The 17,131-nt window shown below is 60.4% G+C and overlaps 1 non-coding gene across 1 annotated transcript; it reads left to right on the forward strand.

Moving 5' to 3' along the window:
* Positions 1 to 11,492: 11,492 nt before the first annotated feature.
* On the forward strand, positions 11,493 to 11,611 carry LOC131862298 (5S ribosomal RNA). The gene has a single exon (XR_009361314.1). It is a non-coding gene; the product is annotated as a 5S ribosomal RNA (ribosomal RNA).
* The last annotated feature ends 5,520 nt before the right edge of the window (positions 11,612 to 17,131 follow it).

Below are 17,131 nucleotides of genomic sequence, written 5' to 3' on the forward strand. Positions count from 1 at the left end.
GCGCTTGGGGCGACTACCAGTGCCAACCCCTTATCCCGCGACGCGTCCGACAAAGAGAACGTTCCAAGGCGGCAGAGGAGGTTACCAGCCGAAGGATGCAGTAGCAATAACAGGTATAGTTCCGCGGCGGCCGAGAAGACTCACTGCATAGGAATCGGGATGCGAGGCGAGGGATGCGGCGGGAAGGCCCCGACGGCTAAACGGAAGAGGCTGCAGGGCCGCCTCGGAATGGTCCAAGCATCGGATGCGATTGGGACGACTACCAGTGCCAACCCCTTATCCCGCGATGCGTCCGATACACAGATAGTTCCAAGGCGGCCGAGGAGCCTCACCGCATATCAATCGGGGTGCGAGGCGAGGGATGGGGCGGGAAGGCCCCAACGGCTAGACGGAAGAGGCTTCAGGGCCACCTCGGAATGGTCCAAGCATCGGACGCGCTTGGGGCGACTGCCAGTGCCAACCCCTTATCCCGCGATGCGTCCGATACACAGATGGTTCCAAGGCGGCCGAGGAGCCTCACCGCATAGCAATCGGGGGTGCGAGGCGAGGGATGGGGCGGGAAGGCCCCAACGGCTAGACGGAAGAGGCTTCAGGGCCGCCTAGGAATGGTCCAAGCATCGGACACGCTTGGGGCGACTACCAGTGACAGCCCCCTATCCCGCGATGCGTCCGATACGAAGATGGTTCCAAGGCGGCCGAGGAGCCTCACCGCATAGCAATCGGGGTGCGAGGTGGGGGATGCGGCGAGATGGCCCCAACGGCTAGACGGAAGAGGCCACAGGGCCGCGTCGGAATAGTCCAAGCATCGGACGCGCTTGGGGCGACTACCAGTGACAACCCCTTATCCCGCGATGCGTCCGATACGAAGATAGTTCCAAGGCGGCCGAGGAGCCTCACCGCATAGCAATCGGGGTGCGAGGTGGGGGATGCGGCGAGATGGCCCCAACGGCTAGACGGAAGAGGCTGCAGGGCCGCCTCGGAATAGTCCAAGCATCGGACGCGCTTGGGGCCACTACCAGTGACAACCCCTTATCCCGCGATGCGTCCGATACGAAGATAGTTCCAAGGCGGCCGAAGAGCCTCACCGCATAGCAATCGGGGTGCGAGGTGGGGGATGCGGCGAGATGGCCCCAACGGCTAGACGGAAGAGGCCACAGGGCCGCCTCGGAATAGTCCAAGCATCGGACGCGCTTGGGGCGACTACCAGTGACAACCCCTTATCCCGCGATGCGTCCGATACGAAGATAGTTCCCAGGCGGCCGAGGAGCCTCACCGCATAGCAATCGGGGTGCGAGGCGAGGGATGCGGCGAGATGGCCCCAAAGGCTAGACGGAAGAGGCTGCAGGGCTGCCTCGGAATAGTCCAAGCATCGGACGCGCTTGGGGCGACTACCACTGCCAACCCCTTATCCCGCGATGCGTCCGATACACAGATAGTTCCGAGGCGGCCGAGGAGGTGGGGGATGCAGCGAGATGGCCCCAACGGCTAGACGGAAGAGGCTGCAGGGCCGCCTCGGAATAGTCCAAGCATCGGACGCGCTTGGGGCGACTACCAGTGACAACCCCTTATCCCGCGATGCGTCCGATACACAGATAGTTCCGAGGCGGCCAAGGAGCCTCACCGCATAGCAATCGTGGTGCGAGGTGGGGGATGCGGCGAGATGGCCCCAACGGCTAGACGGAAGAGGCTGCAGGGCCGCCTCGGAATGGTCCAAGCATCGGATGCGCTTGGGGCGACTACCACTGCCAACCCCTTATCCCGCGATGCGTCCGATACACAGATAGTTCCAAGGCGGCCGAGGAGCCTCACAGCATAGCAATCAGGGTGCGAGGCGAGGGATGCGGCGAGAAAGCCCCAACGGCTAGAGGGAAGAGGCTTCAGGTCCGCCTCGGAATGGTCCAAGCATCGGACGCGCTTGGGGCGACTACCAGTGACAACCCCTTATCCCGCGACGCGTCCGATACACAGATAGTTCCAAGGCGGCCGAGGAGCCTCACCGCATAGCAATCGGGGTGCGAGGCGAGGGATGCGGCGAGAAGGACCCAACGGCTACACGGAAGAGGCTTCGGGGCCGCCTCGGAATGGTCCAAGCATCGGACGCGCTTGGGGCGACTACCAGTGACAACCCCTTATCCCGCGACGCGTCCGATACACAGATAGTTCCAAGGCGGCCGAGGAGCCTCACCGCATAGCAATCGGGGTGCGAGGCGAGGGATGCGGCGAGAAGGACCCAACGGCTACACGGAAGAGGCTTCGGGGCCGCCTCGGAATGGTCCAAGCATCGGACGCGCTTGGGGCGACTACCAGTGACAACCCCTTATCCCGCGACGCGTCCGATACACAGATAGTTCCAAGGCGGCCGAGGAGCCTCACCGCATAGCAATCGGGGTGCGAGGCGAGGGATGCGGCGAGAAGGACCCAACGGCTAGACGGAAGAGGCTTCGGGTCCGCCTCGGAATGGTCCAAGCATCGGACGCGCTTGGGGCGACTACCAGTGACAACCCCTTATCCCGCGACGCGTCCGATACACAGATAGTTCCAAGGCGGCCGAGGAGCCTCACCGCATAGCAATCGGGGTGCGAGGCGAGGGATGCGGCGAGAAGGACCCAACGGCTAGACGGAAGAGGCTTCGGGTCCGCCTCGGAATGGTCCAAGCATCGGACGCGCTTGGGGCGACTACCAGTGACAACCCCTTATCCCGCGACGCGTCCGATACACAGATAGTTCCAAGGCGGCCGAGGAGCCTCACCGCATAGCAATCGGGGTGCGAGGCGAGGGATGCGGCGAGAAGGACCCAACGGCTAGACGGAAGAGGCTTCGGGTCCGCCTCGGAATGGTCCAAGCATCGGACGCGCTTGGGGCGACTACCAGTGACAACCCCTTATCCCGCGACGCGTCCGATACACAGATAGTTCCGAGGCGGCCGAGGAGCCTCACCGCATAGCAATCGGGGTGCGAGGCGAAGGATGCGGCGAGAAGGACCCAACGGCTAGACGGAAGAGGCTTCGGGTCCGCCTCGGAATGGTCCAAGCATCGGACGCGCTTGGGGCGACTACCAGTGACAACCCCTTATCCCGCGACGCGTCCGATACACAGATAGTTCCAAGGCGGCCGAGGAGCCTCACCGCATAGCAATCGGGGTGCGAGGCGAGGGATGCGGCGAGAAGGACCCAACGGCTAGACGGAAGAGGCTTCAGGGCCGCCTCGGAATGGTCCAAGCATCGAACGCGCTTGGGGCGACTACCAGTGACAACCCCTTATCCCGCGACGCGTCCGATACACAGATAGTTCCGAGGCGGCCGAGGAGCCTCACCGCATAGCAATCGGGGTGCGAGGCGAGGGATGCGGCGAGAAGGACCCAACGGCTAGACGGAAGAGGCTTCAGGGCCGCCTCGGAATGGTCCAAGCATCGGACGCGCTTGGGGCGACTACCAGTGACAACCCCTTATCCCGCGACGCGTCCGATACACAGATAGTTCCGAGGCGGCCGAGGAGCCTCACCGCATAGCAATCGGGGTGCGAGGCGAGGGATGCGGCGAGAAGGACCCAACGGCTAGACGGAAGAGGCTTCAGGGCCGCCTCGGAATGGTCCAAGCATCGGACGCGCTTGGGGCGACTACCAATGACAACCCCTTATCCCGCGACGCGTCCGATACACAGATAGTTCCGAGGCGGCCGAGGAGCCTCACCGCATAGCAATCGGGGTGCGAGGCGAGGGATGCGGCGAGAAGGACCCAACGGCTAGACGGAAGAGGCTTCAGGGCCGCCTCGGAATGGTCCAAGCATCGGACGCGCTTGGGGCGACTACCAGTGACAACCCCTTATCCCGCGACGCGTCCGATACACAGATAGTTCCGAGGCGGCCGAGGAGCCTCACCGCATAGCAATCGGGGTGCAAGGCGAGGGATGCGGCGAGAAGGACCCAACGGCTAGACGGAAGAGGCTTCAGGGCCGCCTCGGAATGGTCCAAGCATCGGACGCGCTTGGGGCGACTACCAGTGACAACCCCTTATCCCGCGACGCGTCCGATACACAGATAGTTCCGAGGCGGCCGAGGAGCCTCACCGCATAGCAATCGGGGTGCGAGGCGAGGGATGCGGCGAGAAGGACCCAACGACTAGACGGAAGAGGCTTCAGGGCCGCCTCGGAATGGTCCAAGCATCGGACGCGCTTGGGGCGACTACCGTTGCCAACCCCTTATCCCGCGATGCGTCTGATACACAGATAGTTCCGAGGCGGCCGAGGAGCCTCACCGCATAGCAATCGGGTTGCGAGGCAGATTATTGGGAAGGGAACCCCCTGGGATGCGGCTCAAGCAGTGCCCAAAGGGACTGGAATGCGGAATCACATCGAGAGACCCAAATGCTATACGAGGGCTCAAATCGAATTATCGATTTGGCCACGACATGGACGCATCGGAACGACTACCTTTGCCGAACCACTCGCAATTGCATCCATACCGAAACCAATAGACATTTCCGTTAGAGCCCTCGCATAGCATTCGGGAATCTCGCATGCCCCTCTAAATCGACCAATGCTGGCGCTAAATGAAAATCCGAGCGCTACCACCGTTCGAGCGCCAGCATTGGTCGAGTTAGAGGGGCACGGGGGAGAATGCTCCAGTCAACACCTCCCCTATATAAGTTATTTGTCCGATTCTCGCACAACCGTAGTCTGCCTCGTCGAATCAAACAACGGTCCCAGATTCCGACTTCCGTTCCGTAGAGACCCAAAAGCTAGATGGAGGCTCGCAAGAAAGAGAGTCGGCGCATAGCAATCGGGTTTCTCGAACGTTTAGGGACCGAGCTCACTTGCGGATAGGGCAAAATCCGCCAAGCAACCCAAAAGCTAGACGGGGGCTCGAATCGAATCGCCTAGGCGGCCACAACAACGACGTGTTGGATCGACTACCAGTGCCAAACCATTCAGCAAGACTAGTCTGTGTCGAGGCCGGATAGAGATTCTCAGAGAGCGCCCGCATAGCATTTAGGAGACCTGCCGCGTCCCTCACACTCGACAAATGGTGGTGCACGTTTATAAATCCGAGCGATCCCAACCCTTTCAAGCACCAACATCGGTCGAGATAGAGGGGCACGGAGGGGGCTGCGTGAGACAACACAGTCCCCTATATAAGTTATTTGTCCGATTCTCACACATCCGAAGAATGGTCATCAAATCGGACAACAGCCCAAACTTCCGACTTCCGTCCCAGAAAGCCCAAGAGCTATCTAAAACGTTCATGGCCGGAACTCGATCGCGGCTATACCAGTCCGCCAAGCAACCCAAAAGCTAGACTGGAGCTCTAGTCGAATCACCTCTGTGGCCATTGCAAGGACGTGTTGGAGCGACTACCATTGCCGAACCATTCCGCAGGTCGAGTCCATACCAAGGCCGCATAGAGATTCACGATGAGCTCCTGCATAGCAATCAGGAGACTTGCCGTGTCCATCACAATCGATAAATCCTGGTGCAAGATTTTTGCATCCGAGCGCTCCAACCAGTCGAGCACCAGCATCAATCGACATAAACGGGCACGGGGGGAGGATGCTCGAGAACACTACCTCCCCTATATAAGTTATTTGTCCGATTCTCAAGCAGCCGAAGTCTGGTCATCGAATCGGGTCAAAGACCACAACTTCCGACTTTACCCACAATGCAAGTCATCGAATCGAACATCGGCCCCCGAGTCGGACTCCATGCGTATGTCAGGTCATCGGACCCAAATTCCGCCTTCCTGCGCATGGCGGGCCATCAATATCAACTCGGTCATCGGACCCAAACTCCGCCTTTTTGCGTATGGCACGCCTTCAAATCGGTCATCGGACCCAAATTCCGCCTTCCTGTGCATGGCGGGCCATCAACATCAACTCGGTCATCGGACCCAAATTCCGCCTTTCTGCGCATGGCACGCCATCAACTCGGTCATCGGACCCAAATTCCGCCTTCCTGCGCATGGCAGGTCATCGGACACAAATTCAGACCTCGCCAATATGCCTACGTATCGAATCGGTCATCGGACCCAACTTCCGACTTCATCCATACTGTAGGGTCTTTGAGGTTGGCGCGGTGCGCTCAACCCAGGGAGTCGACCCATCGAAGCATACACCTCCCCTATATAAGCTATTTGTCCGATTCCCACACCTGTGTAGTTTGCACCTCTGACCAGGACATCGACCCCAACTTCCGAACTCGACTGCAACGACGGCACCAGCGCCTTGGTGCGCACCTTGCGACGCACAGTCCCAACATTCGCCTTCCTGCACATGGCAGGTCATCGGACCCAAATTCCGACCTCGCGAGTATGCCTACATATCGAATCGGTCATCGGACCCAACTTCCGACTTCATCCATACCGTAGGGTCTTTGAGGTTGGCGCGGTGCGCTCAACCCGGGGAGTCGACCCAACGAAGCATACACCTCCCCTATATAAGCTATTTGTCCGATTCCCACACCTGTGTAGTTTGCACCTCCGATCAAGACATCGACCCCAACTTCCGAACTCGCCTCCAACGACCGAACCAGCGCCTTGGTGCGCACCTTGCAACGCACAGTGCCAACATTCGCCTTCCTGCACGTGGTAGGTCATCGGACCCAAATTCCGACCTCGCGAGTATGCCTACATATCGAATCGGTCATCGGACCCAACTTCCGACTTCATCCATACCGTAGGGTCTTTGAGGTTGGCGCGGTGCGCTCAACCCGGGGAGTCGACCCAACGAAGCATACACCTCCCCTATATAAGCTATTTGTCCGATTCCCACACCTGTGTAGCTTGCACCTCCGATCAGGACATCGACCCCAACTTCCGAACTCGACTAAAAAGACCGCACCAGCGCCTTGGTGTGCACCTTGCAACGCACAGTGTCAACATTCGCCTTCCTGCACATGGCAGGTCATCGGACCCAAATTCCGACCTCATGAGCATACCTACTAATCGAATCGGTCATCGGACCCAACTTCCGACTTCATCCATACCGTAGGGTCTTTGAGGTTGGCGCGGTGCGCTCAACCTGGGGAGTCGACCCATCGAAGCATACACCTCCCCTATATAAGCTATTTGTCCGATTCCGACACCTGTGTAGTTTGCACCTCCGCTCAGGACATCGACCCCAACTTCCGAACTCGCCTGCAACGACCGAACCAGCGCCTTGGTGCGCACCAAAAGTGCGCACTTTTGGAGGGCACTTTTGTGCGCTCCAAAGGTGCGCACTTTTGGAGGGCACTTTTCTGCGCTCCAAAGGTGCGCACTTTTGGAGGGCACTTTTTGGAGGGCACTTTTCTGCGCTCCAAAGGTGCGCACTTTTGGAGGGCACTTTTTGGAGGGCACTTTTCTGCGCTCCAAAGGTGCGCACTTTTGGAGGGCACTTTTTGGAGGGCACTTTTCTGCGCTCCAAAGGTGCGCACTTTTGGAGGGCACTTTTTGGAGGGCACTTTTCTGCGCTCCAAAGGTGCGCACTTTTGGAGGGCACTTTTTGGAGGGCACTTTTCTGCGCTCCAAAGGTGCGCACTTTTGGAGGGCACTTTTTGGAGGGCACTTTTCTGCGCTCCAAAGGTGCGCACTTTTGGAGGGCACTTTTTGGAGGGCACTTTTCTGCGCTCCAAAGGTGCGCACTTTTGGAGGGCACTTTTTGGAGGGCACTTTTCTGCGCTCCAAAGGTGCGCACTTTTGGAGGGCACTTTTTGGAGGGCACTTTTCTGCGCTCCAAAGGTGCGCACTTTTGGAGGGCACTTTTGTGCACTCCAAAGGTGCGCACTTTTGGAGGGCACTTTTCCTGTGCTCCAAAGGTGCACACCTAGGTGAGCACCTTCGACCACACCTTGTAGCACACCAAACTCTGACTTTCGACTTCATCCGCAATGCAGGGTCTTTGAGGTTGGCGCAATGCGCACAACCAGGGGAGTCGACCCATCAAACCCAACACCTCCCCTATATAAGCTATTTGTCTGATTCTCATACATGCGTAGCCTGCAGGAGCAATTAGGACATCGACCCCAACTTTCGGCTTCTAAACGAAAACAAGGTCTTTGAGGTTGGTGTAATGCGAACAACTAGGGGAGTCAACCCATCAAACCCAACACCTCCCCTATATAAGCTATTTGTCTGATTCTCATACATGTGTAGTCTACAGGAGCAATTAGGACATCGACCCCAACTTTTGACTTCTTAACGAAAACAAGGTCTTTGAGGTTGACGTAATGCGCACAACCAGGGGAGTCGACCCATCAAACCCAACACCTCCCCTATATAAGCTATTTGTCCGATTCTCATACATGTGTAGCCTGCAGGAGCCATTAGGACATTGACCCCAACTTTTGACTTCTTAACGAAAACAAGGTCTTTGAGGTTGGCGTAATGCGCACAACCAAGGGAGTTGACCCATCAAACCCAACACCTCCCCTATATAAGCTATTTGTCTGATTCTCATACATGTGTAGCCTGCAACAACGATTAGGACATCCACCCCAACTTCTGAATTCGTCTGCGTTGACCGCACCAAAGGTGCACGCCTTGGTGCTCACCAAAATCCGACTTCCGACTTCTTCTGCTATGCGGGGTCTTTGAGGTTGGCGCAGTGCGCACAACCAGGGGAGTCAACCCACCGAATGCAACACCTCCCCTATATAAGCTATTTGTCTGATTCTCATACATGCGTAGACTGCAGCAATGATTAGGACATCCACCCCAACTTTTGACTTCTTAAACAAGACAGGGTCTTTGAAGTTGGTGCAGTGCACACAACTAGGGGAGTCGACCCATCAAACGCAACACCTCCCCTATATAAAGCTATTTGTCCGATTCTCATACGTGTAGTCTGCAGCAGCGATTAGGACATCGACCCCAACTTCCGAATTCGTTTGCATTGACCGCACCAAAGGTGCACGCCTTGGTGTGCACCCTGGAGTGCACTTTGGTGCTCACCTCGGTGCACACTTTGGTGTGCACCTCGGTGTGCACCAAAGGTGCGCACCTTGGAGCGCACCAAAGGTGTACACTTTGGAGCGCACCACATAGGGTCTTTGAGAGGTTGGCGCAGTGCGCACACCAAGGTGGGTGTTGAGGTGCGTGCCGAGGTGGGTGGGTGCTAGGGTGCGCTCCATGGTGGGTGCCAGGGTGGGTGCGTGCTAGGGTGGATTCCAAAGAGGGTCATAGGGTGGGTGCCAAGGTGGGTTGGTGATATAGTGGGTTCAAAGGTGGGTACTAGGGTGGGTTCCAAGGTGGGTCACAAGTTGGGTGCCAGGATGCGTGGGTGTTAGGTTGGGTGCCAAGGTGGGCTCCTGCGTGGGTGGGTGCTAGGGTGGGTTTCAAGGTGGACGCGAGGGCGGGTGCCAAGGTGGGTAACAAGTTGGGTGTTAGGATGGGTGAGTGCTAGAGTGGGTGCCAAGGTGGGTGGGTGCTAAGGTGGATGCCAAGGTGGTTCACAGGGTGGGTGGGTTCTAGGGTGAGTTCCAAGGTGGGTCACAGGTTCAGTGCTAGGGTGGGTGTCAAGGCGGGTGTCGAGGTGCCTGGGTGCTAGGGTGTGGATGCCAATGTGGGTCATAGGGTGGGTACTAGGGTGGGCTGCAATGTGGGTGCCAAGGTGGGTAACATGCTCGGTGGGTTCTAAATTGGGTGCCAGGGTGGGTGTGCACCCACCTTGCCCGAGGTGGGTGCCAAGGTGCCAGTGTGGGTGGGTGCTAAGGTGGATGCCAAGGTGGGTGAGAAGGTGGGTGATAGGTTGAGTGGTAGGATGGGTGGGTGCCAAGATGGGTCACAGGGTGGGTGCAAGGGTGGGTAGGTGCTAGGATTGGTGTCAGGGTGGGTGGGTGCTAGGTTGGGTTCCAAGGTGGGTGCGAGGGTGAGTGTCAAGGTGGGTCACAGGTTAGGTGCTAGGATGGGTGAGTGCTAGGGTGCAAAGGTGCCAGGGTGGGTGCTAGGATGGGTCGATGCTAGGGTGAGTGGCAAGGTGGGTCCACAAGTGTCAAGGTGGGTGCCGAGGTGGGTGCCAAGTCGGCGACTGCTATGGTGGATGCCAAGGTGGGTCACGGGGTGGGTGCCAAGTTGCTAGGTTGGGTTCCAAGGTGGGTGCCAACGTGGGTGCTAGGGTGCGTGGGTTAAAGGGTGTGTCACAACGTGGGTGCCAGGATGGGTGCGCACCCACACTGGCCAAGACGGGTGCGGGTGCAAGGTTGGGTTCCAAGCCCGGTCACAGGCTGGGTGCTAGGATGGGTGGGTGCCAAGGTGGGCACCAGGGTGGGTGCACCCACCCTGGCCAAGGTGGGTCACGGGGTGGGTCCTAGGGTGGGTAACGGGGTGGGTACTAAGGTGCGTGCCAAGGTGGGTCATAGGGTGGGTGCCAAGGTGGGCACCAGGGTGGGTGTGCACCAACCCTAGCCAGGGTAGGTCACGGGGTGGTTGTCGGGGTGGGCGTCAAGGAGCCAAGGTGGGTGGCAAGTAGCCAAGTTGCGTGCCAAGGTGGGTGTCGGGGTGGGTGCCAAGGATCCAAGGTGGGTGCCAAGGAACCAAGGTGGGTGTCTGGGTGGGTGCCGAGGTGGGAGCCAGGGTGGGTCCCAAGGTGAGTGCAAAGGTGGGTGCCAGGGTCAAGGTGAGTGCCAATGTGGGTTCCAAGGTGCCAGGGTCAGGGTGAGTGCCAATGTGGGTTCAAAGGTGCTAAGTTGGGTGCGAGGTTGGGTGCGAGGGTGGGTGGGTGCCAAGGTGTGCTAGGTGGAAGCCCGGGTGGGTCGGCATCCCATGGGTGTCGAGTTGGGTGCCTGATGGGTGCTTCTTGTCAAGTTTTAGTCGTCGGGACTCATTTCGAGCCTTAGAGGTCGTTTCTTGTCCGGTTGCCCTGTCTTCGACCTGGGAACCCAATTTTGGTCCTCGGGTCCCATTTTTTTTTGTCTCGCATCCCACTTTTGGCCTGTGGCCTTTTCGGGGTCGATTCTCGTTTTGGGCATCAGAGCATGTTTCTTCTCCTAAAACCCAATATTTGTTTATTAAGTCTCGGAACACATTTTTGTTCTCGTGGACCCATCATGGGTCTTGGAACGCATTTGTGGTCCTTGGGTCCCATTTTGCATCCCGAAACTTGTGTTTTGGTGCTTGATCCCTATTTTGGGTGCCCACCTTGCACCAAGTGCGCACCCGGGGCAAACCGAGCGCCTTGGTGCACCGGGGCAAGATCGAGCGTGCACCCGAGGCGCCCCGAACATGCACCAAGGTGCACTCGGCCCACATGTGAGCGCAGGTCGTTGCGCCCGAGGTGGTGTGTGGGCACCGCGTTGCAGACGGGACACTGCACGCACACGACGCCCCCTCCAGGTGCACGCACGTAGGCCGGGCCGGGTGCACACCCGACGCCCTAGCAAGGTGCGCGCACCCGGGCAGGGCTCACACTTGGCGAACGGGGCGCACTTCGCGAGGGAGGGTGTGCACCTCGACGGGGGTGGGTGGCCGGGGTGGATTCGCACGTGGGTCGCGGTTTGCTAAGTACACACTGCGACAAGCTCATAACGGGTGCGATCATACCAGCATTAGTGCACCGGATCCCATCAGAACTCCGCAGTTAAGCGCGCTTGGGCCGGAGTAGTACTGGGATGGGTGACCTCCCGGGAAGTCCCGGTGTTGCACCCTTTTTTAGTTTTTCGCCGGGCGTCGCAATGCTATTTGAATAAACCTTTTGCCCGTTTGCGTTCTCGTCGGGGCCGGGCCGGGCCGGGGTGCGCTGCCCGCACTACCGCGCGCGCGGGGGGCGACACCGAGCGCGCACCCGAGGCGCCCCGAGCACACAGGCCACGGTGCAACCCGGGCGTTGTGCGCGCACCCCGGTGCGCCCGAGGTGCTGCGCGCGCACCCAGGTGAAATCGGTGTGCACCTCGGCCAGTGCGCGCTCGGTCGAGTCGCGCACGTTGGCCAAGGTGCACGGTGATGTTTCTTACTCTAAGGTTCCGCACCAGACGCCCGGGACAGGTGAGCGAAGCTGGGCGGGGCCGGGTGCGCGGCCGGGGCAGGTGCACGCAGCTGGAGAGAGCTTTGGAGCACACTTCGGAGCGCACCAATGATGCGCTCCATTCAAAAGTTTCCTGAAAAGGCAAAAAAAGTTGAGATTATAGAATTTCCCACTTGAGAGATTGTAAAAAAAAAAAATTTAAAATGAAGGAAACGCGGGTGCCAAGGTGTGCGCAGCCCAGCCAAGGTGTGCGCACCAAGGCGCCCACCCTGGCGAAGGTGCACGCAAGGTGCGCACCCGAGGCAAACCGGACAATTAACCCAACTTTCGACTTCGCGCGCACCTTGGAGCGCACTTCGGAGCGCTCCTTGGTGCGCACCAATCTTGGGCACCTCGGAGTGCACCATGGCGCCCACCAAGGTGCGCACCCGGGGCAAACCGAGCTCCGACTTCGTGCGCACCTTGGAGCGCACGAAAGGTGCGCACCATGGCGCCCACCAAGGTGCGCAGCCCAGCCAAGGCGTGCGCATCAAGGTGCGCACCCTGGCGAAGGTGCGCACCCGGGGCAAACCGAGCTCCGACTTCGTGCGCACCTTGGAGCGCACAAAAGGTGCGCAACCCAGCCAAGGTGTGCGCACCCCGGTCAAACCGAGCTCCGAATCGTGCGCACCAGAGGTGCACGCCATCGTGCGCACCTTGGAGCACACTTCGGAGCCCTCCTTGGTGCGCGCCGATGTTGCGCACCTCGGAGCGCACCCGGGGAAAACAATGCAATTAACCCGACTTTCGACTTCGTGGGCACCTCGGAGCGCTCTCGGGTTCGCACCTCGGAGCACACCGAGGTGCGCACCTTTGATGCGCTGCCTTCACCAATTTCCAGAAAAGGCAAGAAAACATTGAGAAGGTGTGCGCACCGAGGTGCCCACCCTGGCGAAGGTGCACGCGAGGTGCGCACCCGGGGCAAACCGGGCTCCGACTTCGTGCACGCCGCACCTTGGAGCACACTTCGGAGCGCTCCTTGGTGCGCACCAGGGCGCGCAACCCAGCCGAGGTGCCCACCCCGGCGAAGGTGCACGCGAGGTGCGCACCCGGGGCAAACCGGGCTCCGACTTCGTGCACGCCATGGTGCCCACCGCGGCGAAGGTGCACGTGAGGTGCGCACCCGGGGCAAACCGGGCTCCGACTTCGTGCACGCCGCACCTTGGAGCACACTTCGGAGCGCTCCTTGGTGCGCACCATGGTGCCCACCAGGGCGCGCAACCCCGCCGAAGGTGCACGCGAGGTGCGCACCCGGGGCAAACCGGGCTCCGACTTCGTGCACGCCGCACCTTGGAGCACACTTCGGAGCGCTCCTTGGTGCGCACCATGGTGCCCACCAGGGCGCGCAACCCCGCCGAAGGTGCACGCGAGGTGCGCACCCGGGGCAAACCGGGCTCCGACTTCGTGCACGCCATGGTGCGCACCGCGGCGAAGGTGCGCACCCGGGGCAAACCGGGCTCCGACTTCGTGCACGCCGCACCTTGGAGCACACTTCGGAGCGCTCCTTGGTGCGCACCAGGGCGCGCAACCCAGCCGAGGTGCCCACCCCGGCGAAGGTGCACGCGAGGTGCGTACCCGGGGCAAACCGGGCTCCGACTTCGTGCACGCCGCACCTTGGAGCACACTTCGGAGCGCTCCTTGGTGCGCACCATGGTGCCCACCAGGCCGCGCAACCCAGCCAAGGTGTGCGCACCAAGGTGCACGCGAGGTGCGCACCCGGGGCAAACCGGGGTCCGACTTCGTGCACGCCGCACCTTGGAGCACACATCGGGGCGCTCCCGGGTTCGCACCGGCGTTGCGCACCGTGGTGGGCACCTCGGAGCACACCAAGGTGGGCAGCGAGGTGCGCACCTTTGATGCGATGCCTTCACTAATTTCCATAAAAGGCAAAAAAAAAACGAGATTTTAAAATTTCCGTTTTGAAAGATAGTGAGAAAAAGGGAATGCTGGTGCCATCTTGAGCCCGCCCTGGTGCGCAGCCCAGCCAAGGTGTGCGCACCAAGGTGCCCACCCTGGCGAAGGTGCGCGCCCGGGCAATTAACCCAACTTCCAACTTCGCGCGCGCCAGGGTGGGAGCGCACCCAACAACCGGGCCTGGGAAGAGCCAATGCGAGAAACCCCACCAAACGCTCTGACAAAAAAAGAGGGGGCGCTCCAGTAACCCCGCTTCGGAGCGCACCCTGGGCAAACCCAGCCAAGGTGCCCACCCCGGCCAAGGTGCAGGCGAGGTGCGCACCCGGGGCAAACCGGGCTCCGACAACGTGCACGCCGCACCTTGGAGCACACTTCGTAGCGCTCCCGGGTGCGCACCTCAGAGCACACCAAGGTGGGCAGCGAGGTGCGCACCTTTGATGCGCTGCCTTCACTAATTTCCAGAAAAGGCAAAAAAAAGAGGAGATTTTAAAATTTCCGTTTTGAAAGATAGTGAAAAAAACGGAACGCGCGTGCCATCTTGAGCCCGCCCTGGTGCGCAGCCCAGGTAAGGTGCCCACCCTGGCAAAGGTGCGCACCCGGGCAATTAACCCTACTTCCGACTTCGTGCGCGCCAGGGTGGCAACCGGGCCTCGGAAGAGCCAATGCGAGAAACCCCACCAAACGCTCCGACAAAAAAAGAGGCGGCGCTCCAATAACCCCGCTTCGGAGCGCAGCCGGGGCAAACCCAGCCAAGGTGCCCACCCCGACGAAGGTGCACGCGAGGTGCGCACCCGGGGCAAACCGGGCTCCGACAACGTGCACGCAGCACCTTGGAGCACACTTCGAAGCACTCCCGGGTGCCCACCGGCGTTGCGCACCGTGGTGGGCAGCGAGGTGCGCACCTTTGATGCGCTGCCTTCACTAATTTCCAGAAAAAGGCAAAAAAAAATGAGATTTTAAAATTTCCGTTTTGAAAGATAGTGAAAAAAAAGGAACGCGGGTGCCATCTTGAGCCCGCCCTGGTGCGCAGCCCAGGCAAGGCATGCGCACCAAGGTGCCCACCCGAGGTGCACACCCGGGGCAAACCGGGCTCCGACTTCGTGCAGGCCGCACCTTGGAGCACACTTCGGAGCGCTCCTTGGTGCGCACCATGGTGCCCACCAGGGCGCGCAACCCAGCCAAGGTCTGCACACCAAGGTGCCCACCCCGGCGAAGGTGCACGCGAGGTGCGCACCCGGGGCAAACCGGGCTCCGACTTCGTGCACGCCATGGTGCCCACCGCGGCGAAGGTGCACGCGAGGTGCGCACCCGGGGCAAACCGGGCTCCGACTTCGTGCACGCCGCACCTTGGAGCACACTTCGGAGCGCTCCTTGGTGCGCACCATGGTGCCCACCAGGGCGCGCAACCCAGCCAAGGTGTGCGCACCAAGGTGCACGCGAGGTGCGCACCCGGGGCAAACCGGGGTCCGACTTCGTGCACGCCGCACCTTGGAGCACACATCGGAGCGCTCCCAGGTTCGCACCAGCGTTGCGCACCTTTGATGCGCTGCCTTCACTAATTTCCAGAAAAGGCAAAAAAAAACGATATTTTAAAATTTCCGTTCTGAAAGATAGTGAAAAAAACGGAACGCGGGTGCCATCTTGAGCCCTTCCTGGTGCGCAGCCCAGGCAAGTTGTGCGCACCAAGGTGCCCACCCTGGCGGAGGTGCGCGCCCGGGGCAAACCGGGCTCCGACTTCGTGCACTGCATGGTGCCCACCAAGGCGCGCAACCCAGCCAAGGTGCCCACCGCAGCGAAGGTGCACGCGAGGTGCACACCCGGGGCAAACCGGGCTCCGACTTCGTGCACGCCGCACCTTGGAGCACACTTCAGAGCGCTCCTTGGTGCGCACCAGGGCGCGCAACCCAGCCGAGGTGCCCACCCCGGCGAAGGTGCACGCGAGGTGCGCACCCGGGGCAAACCGGGCTCCGACTTCGTGCACGCCATGGTGCCCACCGCGGCGAAGGTGCGCACCCGGGGCAAACCGGGCTCCGACTTCGTGCACGCCGCACCTTGGAGCACACTTCGGAGCGCTCCTTGGTGCGCACCATGGTGCCCACCAGGCCGCGCAACCCAGCCAAGGTGTGCGCACCAAGGTGCACGCGAGGTGCGCACCCGGGGCAAACCGGGGTCCGACTTCGTGCACGCCGCACCTTGGAGCACACATCGGGGCGCTCCCGGGTTCGCACCGGCGTTGCGCACCGTGGTGGGCACCTCGGAGCACACCAAGGTGGGCAGCGAGGTGCGCACCTTTGATGCGATGCCTTCACTAATTTCCATAAAAGGCAAAAAAAAAACGAGATTTTAAAATTTCCGTTTTGAAAGATAGTGAGAAAAAGGGAATGCTGGTGCCATCTTGAGCCCGCCCTGGTGCGCAGCCCAGCCAAGGTTTGCGCACCAAGGTGCCCACCCTGGCGAAGGTGCGCGCCCGGGCAATTAACCCAACTTCCAACTTCGCGCGCGCCAGGGTGGGAGCGCACCCAACAACCGGGCCTGGGAAGAGCCAATGCGAGAAACCCCACCAAACTCTCTGACAAAAAAAGAGGGGGCGCTCCAGTAACCCCGCTTCGGAGCGCACCCTGGGCAAACCCAGCCAAGGTGCCCACCCCGGCCAAGGTGCAGGCGAGGTGCGCACCCGGGGCAAACCGGGCTCCGACAACGTGCACGCCGCACCTTGGAGCACACTTCGTAGCGCTCCCGGGTGCGCACCTCAGAGCACACCAAGGTGGGCAGCGAGGTGCGCACCTTTGATGCGCTGCCTTCACTAATTTCCAGAAAAGGCAAAAAAAAAAGGAGATTTTAAAATTTCCGTTTTGAAAGATAGTGAAAAAAACGGAACGCGCGTGCCATCTTGAGCCCGCCCTGGTGCGCAGCCCAGGTAAGGTGCCACCCTGGCAAAGGTGCGCACCCGGGCAATTAACCCTACTTCCGACTTCGTGCGCGCCAGGGTGGCAACCGGGCCTCGGAAGAGCCAATGCGAGAAACCCCACCAAACGCTCCGACAAAAAAAGAGGCGGCGCTCCAATAACCCCGCTTCGGAGCGCAGCCGGGGCAAACCAAGCCAAGGTGCCCACCCCGACGAAGGTGCACGCGAGGTGCGCACCCGGGGCAAACCGGGCTCCGACAACGTGCACGCAGCACCTTGGAGCACACTTCGAAGCACTCCCGGGTGCCCACCGGCGTTGCGCACCGTGGTGGGCAGCGAGGTGCGC

The sequence above is a fragment of the Cryptomeria japonica genome, unplaced genomic scaffold (genome assembly GCF_030272615.1).
Source record: "Cryptomeria japonica unplaced genomic scaffold, Sugi_1.0 HiC_scaffold_42, whole genome shotgun sequence".
Taxonomy (NCBI): domain Eukaryota; kingdom Viridiplantae; phylum Streptophyta; class Pinopsida; order Cupressales; family Cupressaceae; genus Cryptomeria; species Cryptomeria japonica.